We start from the raw sequence: 16,221 nt of genomic DNA on the forward strand, positions 1-16,221 counted from the left end.
TAACCAAAGGATCCTGCGCAGATGGTGTTGGCGACGCACAGGACACTCGGCATGACACGTAGACGTTTGCAGCCTGACATGCCAGTGCACATGGGCATTTTATACATCGTGTTGAACCCGATTTCCATGGGCTTTAATATTCACTATAAATGTTAAGGAAAGAGAAATTATAATTAATAGGTATTGTGGGGTCGACATACGTCGGCGGCGGAAGTCAAACGGGATAGAAAATCGGCACTATATGCAGACGTTTGCAGCTATCCACAGAATGGCAGATGTGCATGTTATGCATCGCTAGACACCCCACGGAAAGACCTTTCAAATGAATCATAGATATTAAAAATCCAAAGATGGATAACGAAATTAGAACGAAAGCCTATTTCGCCGTCGAAAAGGAACTAACATGCGGCATTACATACGGACATGCCTAGCATCTTTGCTCAACGTTGCACATGCACATGCCGTACACCGCCAGAAGCGAATTGAAATGCTCTTTCTAATGAATATAAGATATTAAAAGTCGCATCAGGCATGTAGATACTGTTAACCAAAGGATCCTGCGCTGATGGTGTTGGCTACGCACAGGACACGCGGCATGGCACGTAGACGTTTGCAGCTTGACATGCCAGTGTACATGGGCATGTTATACATCGTCTTGAACCCGATTTCCATGGGCTTTCATATTCACTATAAATGTTAAGGAAAGAGAAATTATAATTAGGTATTGGCGGGGTCGACATACGTCGGCGGCGGAAGTCAAACGGGGTAGAAAAGCGGCACTATATGCAGACGTTTGCAGCTATGCACAGAATGGCTGATGTGCATGTTATGCATCGCCAGACACCCCACGGAAAGACCTTTCAAATGAATCAAAGATATTAGAAATCCAAAGATGGATAACGAAACTAGAACGAAAGCCTATTTCCGCTACCCGGCACCGTCGCGATAGAACTAACATGCGGCATTACATACGGACATGCCTAGCATCTTTGCTCAACGTCGCACATGCACATGCCGTACACCGCCAGAAGCGAATTGAAATGCTCTTTCTAATGAATATAAGATATTAAAGGTCGCATCAGGCATGTAGACATTATTAACCAAAGGATCCTGCGCAGATGGTGTTGGCTACGCACAGGACACGCGGCATGACACGTAGACGTTTGCAGCCTGACATGCCAGTGCACATGGGCATTTTATGCATCGTGTTGAACCCGATTTCCATGGGCTTTAATATTCACTATAAATGTTAAGGAAAGAGAAATTATAACTAGGTATTGGCGGGGTCGACATACGTCGGCGGCGGAAGTCAAACGGGGTAGAAAAGCGGCACTATATGCAGACGTTTGCAGCTATGCACAGCATTGCAGGTATGCATGGTATGCATCGCCAGAAACCCCACGGAAAGACCTTTCAAATGAATCATAGATATTAAAAATCCAAAGATGGATAACGAAATTAGAACAAAAGCCTATTTCGCCGTCGTAACGGAACTAGCATGCGGCATTACATACGGACATGCCTAGCATCTTTGCTCAACGTTGCACATGCACATGCCGTACACCGCCAGAAGCGAATTGAAATGCTCTTTCTAATGAATATAAGATATTAAAAGTCGCATCAGGCATGTAGAGACTGTTAACCAAAGGATCCTGCGCTGATGGTGTTGGCGACGCACAGGACACGCGGCATGGCACGTAGACGTTTGCAGCTTGACATGCCAGTGTACATGGGCATGTTATACATCGTCTTGAACCCGATTTCCATGGGCTTTCATATTCACTATAAATGTTAAGGAAAGAGAAATTATAATTAGGTATTGGCGGGGTCGACATACGTCGGCGGCGGAAGTCAAACGGGGTAGAAAAGCGGCACTATATGCAGACGTTTGCAGCTATGCACAGCATTGCAGGTATGCATGGTATGCATCGCCAGAAACCCCACGGAAAGACCTTTCAAATGAATCATAGATATTAAAAATCCAAAGATGGATAACGAAATTAGAACAAAAGCCTATTTCGCCGTCGTAACGGAACTAACATGCGGCATTACATACGGACATGCCTAGCATCTTTGCTCAACGTTGCACATGCACATGCCGTACACCGCCAGAAGCGAATTGAAATGCTCTTTCTAATGAATATAAGATATTAAAAGTCGCATCAGGCATGTAGAGACTGTTAATCAAAGGATCCTGCGCTGATGGTGTTGGCGACGCACAGGACACGCGGCATGACACGTAGACGTATGCAGCTTGACATGCCAGTGCACATGGGCATGTTATACATCGTCTTGAACCCGATTTCCATGGGCTTTCATATTCACTATAAATGTTAAGGAAAGGGAAAGTATTAGGAGGTATTGGCGGGGTCGACATACGTCGGCGGCGCAATTCAAGCGGGGTAGAAAAGCGGCACTATATGCAGACGTTTGCAGCTATGCACAGAATGGCAGATGTGCATGTTATGCATCACCAGACACCACACGGAAAGACATTTCAAATGAATCAAAGATATTAGAAATCCAAAAATGGATAACGAAATTAGAACGAAAACCTATTTCCGCTACCGGCACCGTCGCGATAGAACTAACATGCGGCATTACATACGGACATGCCTAGCATCATTGCTCAACGTCGCACATGCACATGCCGTACACCGCCAGAAGCGAATTGAAATGCTCTTTCTAATGAATATAAGATAATAAAAGTCGCACCAGGCATGTAGACATTGTTAACCAAAGGATCCTGCGCTGATGGTGTTAGCGACGCACAGGACACGCGGCATGACACGTAGAGGTATGCAGTCTGACATGCCAGTGCACATGGGCATGTTATACATCGTCTTGAACCCGATTTCCATGGGCTTTAATATGCACTAAAGATGTTAAGGGTCTTCGAAAGGAAAGAGAAATTATAATTAGGTATTGTGGGGTCGACATACGTCGGCGGCGGAAGTCAAGCGGGGTAGAAAAGCGGCACTATATGCAGACGTTTGCAGTTATGCACAGCATTGCATATGTGCATGTTATGCATCGCCAGAAACCCCACGGAAAGACCTTTCAAATGAATCATAGATATTAAAAATCCAAAGATGGATAACGAAATTAGAACGAAAGCCTATTTCGCCGTCGAAAAGGAACTAACATGCGGCATTACATACGGACATGCCTAGCATCTTTGCTCAACGTTGCACATGCACATGCCGTACACCGCCAGAAGCGAATTGAAATGCTCTTTCTAATGAATATAAGATATTAAAAGTCGCATCAGGCATGTAGATACTGTTAACCAAAGGATCCTGCGCTGATGGTGTTGGCTACGCACAGGACACGCGGCATGGCACGTAGACGTTTGCAGCTTGACATGCCAGTGTACATGGGCATGTTATACATCGTCTTGAACCCGATTTCCATGGGCTTTCATATTCACTATAAATGTTAAGGAAAGAGAAATTATAATTAGGTATTGGCGGGGTCGACATACGTCGGCGGCGGAAGTCAAACGGGGTAGAAAAGCGGCACTATATGCAGACGTTTGCAGCTATGGACAGAATGGCTGATGTGCATGTTATGCATCGCCAGACACCCCACGGAAAGACCTTTCAAATGAATCAAAGACATTAGAAATCCAAAGATGGATAACGAAATTAGAACGAAAGCTATTTCCGCTACCCGGCACCGTCGCGATAGAACTAACATGCGGCATTACATACGGACATGCCTAGCATCTTTGCTCAACGTCGCACATGCACATGCCGTACACCGCCAGAAGCGAATTGAAATGCTCTTTCTAATGAATATAAGATATTAAAGGTCGCATCAGGCATGTAGACATTATTAACCAAAGGATCCTGCGCAGATGGTGTTGGCTACGCACAGGACACGCGGCATGACACGTAGACGTTTGCAGCCTGACATGCCAGTGCACATGGGCATTTTATGCATCGTGTTGAACCCGATTTCCATGGGCTTTAATATTCACTATAAATGTTAAGGAAAGAGAAATTATAATTAGGTATTTTCGGGGTCGAAATACATCGGCGGCGGAAGTCAAACGGGATAGAAAATCGGCACTATATGCAGACGTTTGCAGCTATGCACAGAATGGCTGATGTGCATGTTATGCATCGCTAGACACCACACGGAAAGACCTTTCAAATGAATCAGAGATATTAGAAATCCAAAGATGGATAACGAAATTAGAACGAAAGCCTATTTCCGCTACCGGCACCGTCGCGATAGAACTAACATGCGGCATTACATACGGACATGCCTAGCATCTTTGCTCAACGTTGCACATGCACATGCCGTACACCGCCAGAAGCGAATTGAAATGCTCTTTCTAATGAATATAAGATATTAAAAGTCGCATCAGGCATGTAGACATTGTTAACCAAAGGATCCTGCGCTGATGGTGTTGGCTACGCACAGGACACGCGGCATGACACGTAGACGTATGCAGCTTGACATGCCAGTGCACATGGGCATGTTATACATCGTCTTGAACCCGATTTCCATGGGCTTTAATATGCACTATAGATGTTAAGGGTCTTCGAAAGGAAAGAGAAATTATAATTAGGTATTGTGGGGTCGACATACGTCGGCGGCGCAATTCAAGCGGGGTAGAAAAGCGGCACTATATGCAGACGTTTGCAGCTATGCACAGCATTGCAGGTATGCATGGTATGCATCGCCAGAAACCCCACGGAAAGACCTTTCAAATGAATCATAGATATTAAAAATCCAAAGATGGATAACGAAATTAGAACGAAAGCCTATTTCGCCGTCGAAAAGGAACTAACATGCGGCATTACATACGGACATGCCTAGCATCTTTGCTCAACGTTGCACATGCACATGCCGTACACCGCCAGAAGCGAATTGAAATGCTCTTTCTAATGAATATAAGATATTAAAAGTCGCATCAGGCATGTAGATACTGTTAACCAAAGGATCCTGCGCTGATGGTGTTGGCTACGCACAGGACACGCGGCATGGCACGTAGACGTTTGCAGCTTGACATGCCAGTGTACATGGGCATGTTATACATCGCCTTGAACCCGATTTCCATGGGCTTTCATATTCACTATAAATGTTAAGGAAAGAGAAATTATAATTAGGTATTGGCGGGGTCGACATACGTCGGCGGCGGAAGTCAAACGGGGTAGAAAAGCGGCACTATATGCAGACGTTTGCAGCTATGCACAGAATGGCAGATGTGCATGTTATGCATCACCAGACACCACACGGAAAGACATTTCAAATGAATCAAAGATATTAGAAATCCAAAAATGGATAACGAAATTAGAACGAAAACCTATTTCCACTACCGGCACCGTCGCGATAGAACTAACATGCGGCATTACATACGGACATGCCTAGCATCTTTGCTCAACGTCGCACATGCACATGCCGTACACCGCCAGAAGCGAATTGAAATGCTCTTTCTAATGAATATAAGATAATAAAAGTCGCACCAGGCATGTAGACATTATTAACCAAAGGATCCTGCGCTGATGGTGTTAGCGACGCACAGGACACGCGGCATGACACGTAGAGGTATGCAGTCTGACATGCCAGTGCACATGGGCATGTTATACATCGTCTTGAACCCGATTTCCATGGGCTTTAATATGCACTAAAGATGTTAAGGGTCTTCGAAAGGAAAGAGAAATTATAATTAGGTATTGTGGGGTCGACATACGTCGGCGGCGGAAGTCAAGCGGGGTAGAAAAGCGGCACTATATGCAGACGTTTGCAGTTATGCACAGCATTGCATATGTGCATGTTATGCATCGCCAGAAACCCCACGGAAAGACCTTTCAAATGAATCATAGATATTAAAAATCCAAAGATGGATAACGAAATTAGAACGAAAGCCTATTTCGCCGTCGAAAAGGAACTAACATGCGGCATTACATACGGACATGCCTAGCATCTTTGCTCAACGTTGCACATGCACATGCCGTACACCGCCAGAAGCGAATTGAAATGCTCTTTCTAATGAATATAAGATATTAAAAGTCGCATCAGGCATGTAGATACTGTTAACCAAAGGATCCTGCGCTGATGGTGTTGGCTACGCACAGGACACGCGGCATGGCACGTAGACGTTTGCAGCTTGACATGCCAGTGTACATGGGCATGTTATACATCGCCTTGAACCCGATTTCCATGGGCTTTCATATTCACTATAAATGTTAAGGAAAGAGAAATTATAATTAGGTATTGGCGGGGTCGACATACGTCGGCGGCGGAAGTCAAACGGGGTAGAAAAGCGGCACTATATGCAGACGTTTGCAGCTATGCACAGAATGGCTGATGTGCATGTTATGCATCGCCAGACACCCCACGGAAAGACCTTTCAAATGAATCAAAGATATTAGAAATCCAAAGATGGATAACGAAACTAGAACGAAAGCCTATTTCCGCTACCCGGCACCGTCGCGATAGAACTAACATGCGGCATTACATACGGACATGCCTAGCATCTTTGCTCAACGTCGCACATGCACATGCCGTACACCGCCAGAAGCGAATTGAAATGCTCTTTCTAATGAATATAAGATATTAAAGGTCGCATCAGGCATGTAGACATTATTAACCAAAGGATCCTGCGCAGATGGTGTTGGCTACGCACAGGACACGCGGCATGACACGTAGACGTTTGCAGCTTGACATGCCAGTGCACATGGGCATTTTATGCATCGTGTTGAACCCGATTTCCATGGGCTTTAATATTCACTATAAATGTTAAGGAAAGAGAAATTATAATTAGGTATTGGCGGGGTCGACATACGTCGGCGGCGGAAGTCAAACGGGGTAGAAAAGCGGCACTATATGCAGACGTTTGCAGCTATGCACAGCATTGCAGGTATGCATGGTATGCATCGCCAGAAACCCCACGGAAAGACCTTTCAAATGAATCATAGATATTAAAAATCCAAAGATGGATAACGAAATTAGAACAAAAGCCTATTTCGCCGTCGTAACGGAACTAACATGCGGCATTACATACGGACATGCCTAGCATCTTTGCTCAACGTTGCACATGCACATGCCGTACACCGCCAGAAGCGAATTGAAATGCTCTTTCTAATGAATATAAGATATTAAAAGTCGCATCAGGCATGTAGAGACTGTTAACCAAAGGATCCTGCGCTGATGGTGTTGGCGACGCACAGGACACGCGGCATGGCACGTAGACGTTTGCAGCTTGACATGCCAGTGTACATGGGCATGTTATACATCGTCTTGAACCCGATTTCCATGGGCTTTCATATTCACTATAAATGTTAAGGAAAGAGAAATTATAATTAGGTATTGGCGGGGTCGACATACGTCGGCGGCGGAAGTCAAACGGGGTAGAAAGGCGGCACTATATGCAGACGTTTGCAGCTATGCACAGCATTGCAGGTATGCATGGTATGCATCGCCAGAAACCCCACGGAAAGACCTTTCAAATGAATCATAGATATTAAAAATCCAAAGATGGATAACGAAATTAGAACAAAAGCCTATTTCGCCGTCGTAACGGAACTAACATGCGGCATTACATACGGACATGCCTAGCATCTTTGCTCAACGTTGCACATGCACATGCCGTACACCGCCAGAAGCGAATTGAAATGCTCTTTCTAATGAATATAAGATATTAAAAGTCGCATCAGGCATGTAGAGACTGTTAATCAAAGGATCCTGCGCTGATGGTGTTGGCGACGCACAGGACACGCGGCATGACACGTAGACGTATGCAGCTTGACATGCCAGTGCACATGGGCATGTTATACATCGTCTTGAACCCGATTTCCATGGGCTTTCATATTCACTATAAATGTTAAGGAAAGGGAAAGTATTAGGAGGTATTGGCGGGGTCGACATACGTCGGCGGCGCAATTCAAGCGGGGTAGAAAAGCGGCACTATATGCAGACGTTTGCAGCTATGCACAGAATGGCAGATGTGCATGTTATGCATCACCAGACACCACACGGAAAGACATTTCAAATGAATCAAAGATATTAGAAATCCAAAAATGGATAACGAAATTAGAACGAAAACCTATTTCCGCTACCGGCACCGTCGCGATAGAACTAACATGCGGCATTACATACGGACATGCCTAGCATCATTGCTCAACGTCGCACATGCACATGCCGTACACCGCCAGAAGCGAATTGAAATGCTCTTTCTAATGAATATAAGATAATAAAAGTCGCACCAGGCATGTAGACATTGTTAACCAAAGGATCCTGCGCTGATGGTGTTAGCGACGCACAGGACACGCGGCATGACACGTAGAGGTATGCAGTCTGACATGCCAGTGCACATGGGCATGTTATACATCGTCTTGAACCCGATTTCCATGGGCTTTAATATGCACTAAAGATGTTAAGGGTCTTCGAAAGGAAAGAGAAATTATAATTAGGTATTGTGGGGTCGACATACGTCGGCGGCGGAAGTCAAGCGGGGTAGAAAAGCGGCACTATATGCAGACGTTTGCAGTTATGCACAGCAATGCATATGTGCATGTTATGCATCGCCAGAAACCCCACGGAAAGACCTTTCAAATGAATCATAGATATTAAAAATCCAAAGATGGATAACGAAATTAGAAGGAAAGCCTATTTCGCCGTCGAAAAGGAACTAACATGCGGCATTACATACGGACATGCCTAGCATCTTTGCTCAACGTTGCACATGCACATGCCGTACACCGCCAGAAGCGAATTGAAATGCTCTTTCTAATGCATATAAGATATTAAAAGTCGCATCAGGCATGTAGATACTGTTAACCAAAGGATCCTGCGCTGATGGTGTTGGCGACGCACAGGACACGCGGCATGACACGTAGACGTTTGCAGCTTGACATGCCAGTGTACATGGGCATTTTATACATCGTCTTGAACCCGATTTCCATGGGCTTTCATATTCACTATAAATGTTAAGGAAAGAGAAAGTATAAGGAGGTATTGGCGGGGTCGACATACGTCGGCGGCGCAATTCAAGCGGGGTAGAAAAGCGGCACTATATGCAGACGTTTGCAGCTATGCACAGAATGGCAGATGTGCATGTTATGCATCACCAGACACCACACGGAAAGACATTTCAAATGAATCAAAGATATTAGAAATCCAAAAATGGATAACGAAATTAGAACGAAAACCTATTTCCGCTACCGGCACCGTCGCGATAGAACTAACATGCGGCATTACATACGGACATGCCTAGCATCTTTGCTCAACGTCGCACATGCACATGCCGTACACCGCCAGAAGCGAATTGAAATGCTCTTTCTAATGAATATAAGATAATAAAAGTCGCACCAGGCATGTAGACATTATTAACCAAAGGATCCTGCGCTGATGGTGTTAGCGACGCACAGGACACGCGGCATGACACGTAGAGGTATGCAGTCTGACATGCCAGTGCACATGGGCATGTTATACATCGTCTTGAACCCGATTTCCATGGGCTTTAATATGCACTAAAGATGTTAAGGGTCTTCGAAAGGAAAGAGAAATTATAATTAGGTATTGTGGGGTCGACATACGTCGGCGGCGGAAGTCAAGCGGGGTAGAAAAGCGGCACTATATGCAGACGTTTGCAGTTATGCACAGCATTGCATATGTGCATGTTATGCATCGCCAGAAACCCCACGGAAAGACCTTTCAAATGAATCATAGATATTAAAAATCCAAAGATGGATAACGAAATTAGAACGAAAGCCTATTTCGCCGTCGAAAAGGAACTAACATGCGGCATTACATACGGACATGCATAGCATCTTTGCTCAACGTTGCACATGCACATGCCGTACACCGCCAGAAGCGAATTGAAATGCTCTTTCTAATGCATATAAGATATTAAAAGTCGCATCAGGCATGTAGATACTGTTAACCAAAGGATCCTGCGCTGATGGTGTTGGCTACGCACAGGACACGCGGCATGGCACGTAGACGTTTGCAGCTTGACATGCCAGTGTACATGGGCATGTTATACATCGTCTTGAACCCGATTTCCATGGGCTTTCATATTCACTATAAATGTTAAGGAAAGAGAAATTATAATTAGGTATTGGCGGGGTCGACATACGTCGGCGGCGGAAGTCAAACGGGGTAGAAAATCGGCACTATATGCAGACGTTTGCAGCTATGCACAGAATGGCTGATGTGCATGTTATGCATCGCCAGACACCCCACGGAAAGACCTTTCAAATGAATCAAAGATATTAGAAATCCAAAGATGGATAACGAAATTAGAACGAAAGCCTATTTCCGCTACCCGGCACCGTCGCGATAGAACTAACATGCGGCATTACATACGGACATGCCTAGCATCTTTGCTCAACGTTGCACATGCACATGCCGTACACCGCCAGAAGCGAATTGAAATGCTCTTTCTAATGAATATAAGATATTAAAGGTCGCATCAGGCATGTAGACATTATTAACCAAAGGATCCTGCGCAGATGGTGTTGGCGACGCACAGGACACTCGGCATGACACGTAGACGTTTGCAGCCTGACATGCCAGTGCACATGGGCATTTTATACATCGTGTTGAACCCGATTTCCATGGGCTTTAATATTCACTATAAATGTTAAGGAAAGAGAAATTATAATTAATAGGTATTGTGGGGTCGACATACGTCGGCGGCGGAAGTCAAACGGGATAGAAAATCGGCACTATATGCAGACGTTTGCAGCTATGCACAGAATGGCAGATGTGCATGTTATGCATCGCTAGACACCCCACGGAAAGACCTTTCAAATGAATCAGAGATATTAAAAATCCAAAGATGGATAACGAAATTAGAACGAAAGCCTATTTCGCCGTCGAAAAGGAACTAACATGCGGCATTACATACGGACATGCCTAGCATCTTTGCTCAACGTTGCACATGCACATGCCGTACACCGCCAGAAGCGAATTGAAATGCTCTTTCTAATGCATATAAGATATTAAAAGTCGCATCAGGCATGTAGACATTGTTAACCAAAGGATCCTGCGCAGATGGTGTTGGCGACGCACAGGACACTCGGCATGACACGTAGACGTTTGCAGCCTGACATGCCAGTGCACATGGGCATTTTATACATCGTGTTGAACCCGATTTCCATGGGCTTCAATATTCACTATAAATGTTAAGGAAAGAGAAATTATAATTAGGTATTGTGGGGTCGACATACGTCGGCGGCGGAAGTCAAACGGGATAGAAAATCGGCACTATATGCAGACGTTTGCAGCTATGCACAGAATGGCAGATGTGCATGTTATGCATCGCTAGACACCACACGGAAAGACCTTTCAAATGAATCAGAGATACTAGAAATCCAAAGATGGATAACGAAATTAGAACGAAAGCCTATTTCCGCTACCGGCACCGTCGCGATAGAACTAACATGCGGCATTACATACGGACATGCCTAGCATCTTTGCTCAACGTTGCACATGCACATGCCGTACACCGCCAGAAGCGAATTGAAATGCTCTTTCTAATGAATATAAGATATTAAAAGTCGCATCAGGCATGTAGACATTGTTAACCAAAGGATCCTGCGCTGATGGTGTTGGCTACGCACAGGACACGCGGCATGACACGTAGACGTATGCAGCTTGACATGCCAGTGCACATGGGCATGTTATACATCGTCTTGAACCCGATTTCCATGGGCTTTAATATGCACTAAAGATGTTAAGGGTCTTCGAAAGGAAAGAGAAATTATAATTAGGTATTGTGGGGTCGACATACGTCGGCGGCGGAAGTCAAACGGGGTAGAAAAGCGGCACTATATGCAGACGTTTGCAGCTATGCACAGAATGGCTGATGTGCATGTTATGCATCGCCAGACACCCCACGGAAAGACCTTTCAAATGAATCAAAGATATTAGAAATCCAAAGATGGATAACGAAACTAGAACGAAAGCCTATTTCCGCTACCCGGCACCGTCTCGATAGAACTAACATGCGGCATTACATACGGACATGCCTAGCATCTTTGCTCAACGTCGCACATGCACATGCCGTACACCGCCAGAAGCGAATTGAAATGCTCTTTCTAATGAATATAAGATAATAAAAGTCGCACCAGGCATGTAGACATTATTAACCAAAGGATCCTGCGCTGATGGTGTTAGCAACGCACAGGACACTCGGCATGACACGTAGAGGTACGCAGTCTGACATGCCAGTGCACATGGGCATGTTATACATCGTGTTGAACCCGATTTCCATGGGCTTTAATATGCACTAAAGATGTTAAGGGTCTTCGAAAGGAAAGAGAAATTATAATTAGGTATTGTGGGGTCGACATACGTCGGCGGCGGAAGTCAAGCGGGGTAGAAAAGCGGCACTATATGCAGACGTTTGCAGTTATGCACAGCATTGCATATGTGCATGTTATGCATCGCCAGAAACCCCACGGAAAGACCTTTCAAATGAATCATAGATATTAAAAATCCAAAGATGGATAACGAAATTAGAACGAAAGCCTATTTCGCCGTCGAAAAGGAACTAACATGCGGCATTACATACGGACATGCCTAGCATCTTTGCTCAACGTTGCACATGCACATGCCGTACACCGCCAGAAGCGAATTGAAATGCTCTTTCTAATGAATATAAGATATTAAAAGTCGCATCAGGCATGTAGATACTGTTAACCAAAGGATCCTGCGCTGATGGTGTTGGCTACGCACAGGACACGCGGCATGGCACGTAGACGTTTGCAGCTTGACATGCCAGTGTACATGGGCATGTTATACATCGTGTTGAACCCGATTTCCATGGGCTTTCATATTCACTATAAATGTTAAGGAAAGAGAAATTATAATTAGGTATTGGCGGGGTCGACATACGTCGGCGGCGGAAGTCAAACGGGATAGAAAATCGGCACTATATGCAGACGTTTGCAGCTATGCACAGAATGGCTGATGTGCATGTTATGCATCGCTAGACACCACACGGAAAGACCTTTCAAATGAATCAGAGATATTAGAAATCCAAAGATGGATAACGAAATTACAACGAAAGCCTATTTCCGCTACCGGCACCGTCGCGATAGAACTAACATGCGGCATTACATACGGACATGCCTAGCATCTTTGCTCAACGTTGCACATGCACATGCCGTACACCGCCAGAAGCGAATTGAAATGCTCTTTCTAATGAATATAAGATATTAAAGGTCGCATCAGGCATGTAGACATTATTAACCAAAGGATCCTGCGCAGATGGTGTTGGCGACGCACAGGACACTCGGCATGACACGTAGACGTTTGCAGCCTGACATGCCAGTGCACATGGGCATTTTATACATCGTGTTGAACCCGATTTCCATGGGCTTCAATATTCACTATAAATGTTAAGGAAAGAGAAATTATAATTAGGTATTGTGGGGTCGACATACGTCGGCGGAGGAAGTCAAACGGGGTAGAAAAGCGGCACTATATGCAGACGTTTGCAGCTATGCACAGAATGGCTGATGTGCATGTTATGCATCGCCAGACACCCCACGGAAAGACCTTTCAAATGAATCAAAGATATTAGAAATCCAAAGATGGATAACGAAATTAGAACGAAAGCCTATTTCGCCTTCGTAACGGAACTAACATGCGGCATTACATACGGACATGCCTAGCATCTTTGCTCAACGTTGCACATGCACATGCCGTACACCGCCAGAAGCGAATTGAAATGCTCTTTCTAATGCATATAAGATATTAAAAGTCGCATCAGGCATGTAGATACTGTTAACCAAAGGATCCTGCGCTGATGGTGTTGGCGACGCACAGGACACGCGGCATGACACGTAGACGTATGCAGCTTGACATGCCAGTGCACATGGGCATGTTATACATCGTCTTGAACCCGATTTCCATGGGCTTTCATATTCACTATAAATGTTAAGGAAAGGGAAAGTATAAGGAGGTATTGGCGGGGTCGACATACGTCGGCGGGACAATTCAAGCGGGGTAGAAAAGCGGCACTATATGCAGACGTTTGCAGCTATGCACAGAATGGCTGATGTGCATGTTATGCATCACCAGACACCACACGGAAAGACATTTCAAATGAATCAAAGATATTAGAAATCCAAAAATGGATAACGAAATTAGAACGAAAACCTATTTCCGCTACCGGCACCGTCGCGATAGAACTAACATGCGGCATTACATACGGACATGCCTAGCATCATTGCTCAACGTCGCACATGCACATGCCGTACACCGCCAGAAGCGAATTGAAATGCTCTTTCTAATGAATATAAGATAATAAAAGTCGCACCAGGCATGTAGACATTATTAACCAAAGGATCCTGCGCTGATGGTGTTAGCGACGCACAGGACACGCGGCATGACACGTAGAGGTACGCAGTCTGACATGCCAGTGCACATGGGCATGTTATACATCGTCTTGAACCCGATTTCCATGGGCTTTAATATGCACTATAGATGTTAAGGGTCTTCGAAAGGAAAGAGAAATTATAATTAGGTATTGTGGGGTCGACATACGTCGGCGGCGGAAGTCAAGCGGGGTAGAAAAGCGGCACTATATGCAGACGTTTGCAGTTATGCACAGCATTGCATATGTGCATGTTATGCATCGCCAGAAACCCCACGGAAAGACCTTTCAAATGAATCATAGATATTAAAAATCCAAAGATGGATAACGAAATTAGAACGAAAGCCTATTTCGCCGTCGAAAAGGAACTAACATGCGGCATTACATACGGACATGCCTAGCATCTTTGCTCAACGTTGCACATGCACATGCCGTACACCGCCAGAAGCGAATTGAAATGCTCTTTCTAATGAATATAAGATATTAAAAGTCGCATCAGGCATGTAGATACTGTTAACCAAAGGATCCTGCGCTGATGGTGTTGGCTACGCACAGGACACGCGGCATGGCACGTAGACGTTTGCAGCTTGACATGCCAGTGTACATGGGCATGTTATACATCGTCTTGAACCCGATTTCCATGGGCTTTCATATTCACTATAAATGTTAAGGAAAGAGAAATTATAATTACGTATTGGCTGGGTCGACATACGTCGGCGGCGGAAGTCAAACGGGATAGAAAATCGGCACTATATGCAGACGTTTGCAGCTATGCACAGAATGGCTGATGTGCATGTTATGCATCGCTAGACACCACACGGAAAGACCTTTCAAATGAATCAGAGATATTAGAAATCCAAAGATGGATAACGAAATTAGAACGAAAGCCTATTTCCGCTACCGGCACCGTCGCGATAGAACTAACATGCGGCATTACATACGGACATGCCTAGCATCTTTGCTCAACGTTGCACATGCACATGCCGTACACCGCCAGAAGCGAATTGAAATGCTCTTTCTAATGAATATAAGATATTAAAGGTCGCATCAGGCATGTAGACATTATTAACCAAAGGATCCTGCGCTGATGGTGTTGGCGACGCACAGGACACTCGGCATGACACGTAGACGTTTGCAGCCTGACATGCCAGTGCACATGGGCATTTTATACATCGTGTTGAACCCGATTTCCATGGGCTTCAATATTCACTATAAATGTTAAGGAAAGAGAAATTATAATTAGATATTGTGGGGTCGACATACGTCGGCGGCGGAAGTCAAACGGGATAGAAAATCTGCACTATATGCAGACGTTTGCAGCTATGCACAGAATGGCAGATGTGCATGTTATGCATCGCTAGACACCACACGGATAGACCTTTCAAATGAATCAGAGATATTAGAAATCCAAAGATGGATAACGAAATTAGAACGAAAGCCTATTTCCGCTACCGGCACCGTCGCGATAGAACTAACATGCGGCATTACATACGGACATGCCTAGCATCTTTGCTCAACGTTGCACATGCACATGCCGTACACCGCCAGAAGCGAATTGAAATGCTCTTTCTAATGAATATAAGATATTAAAAGTCGCATCAGGCATGTAGACATTGTTAACCAAAGGATCCTGCGCTGATGGTGTTGGCTACGCACAGGACACGCGGCATGACACGTAGACGTATGCAGCTTGACATGCCAGTGCACATGGGCATGTTATACATCGTCTTGAACCCGATTTCCATGGGCTTTAATATGCACTATAGATGTTAAGGGTCTTCGAAAGGAAAGAGAAATTATAATTAGGTATTGTGGGGTCGACATACGTCGGCGGCGCAATTCAAGCGGGGTAGAAAAGCGGCACTATATGCAGACGT

This window comes from Haliotis asinina, chromosome 9, assembly GCF_037392515.1.
Source record: "Haliotis asinina isolate JCU_RB_2024 chromosome 9, JCU_Hal_asi_v2, whole genome shotgun sequence".
Classification (NCBI taxonomy): domain Eukaryota; kingdom Metazoa; phylum Mollusca; class Gastropoda; order Lepetellida; family Haliotidae; genus Haliotis; species Haliotis asinina.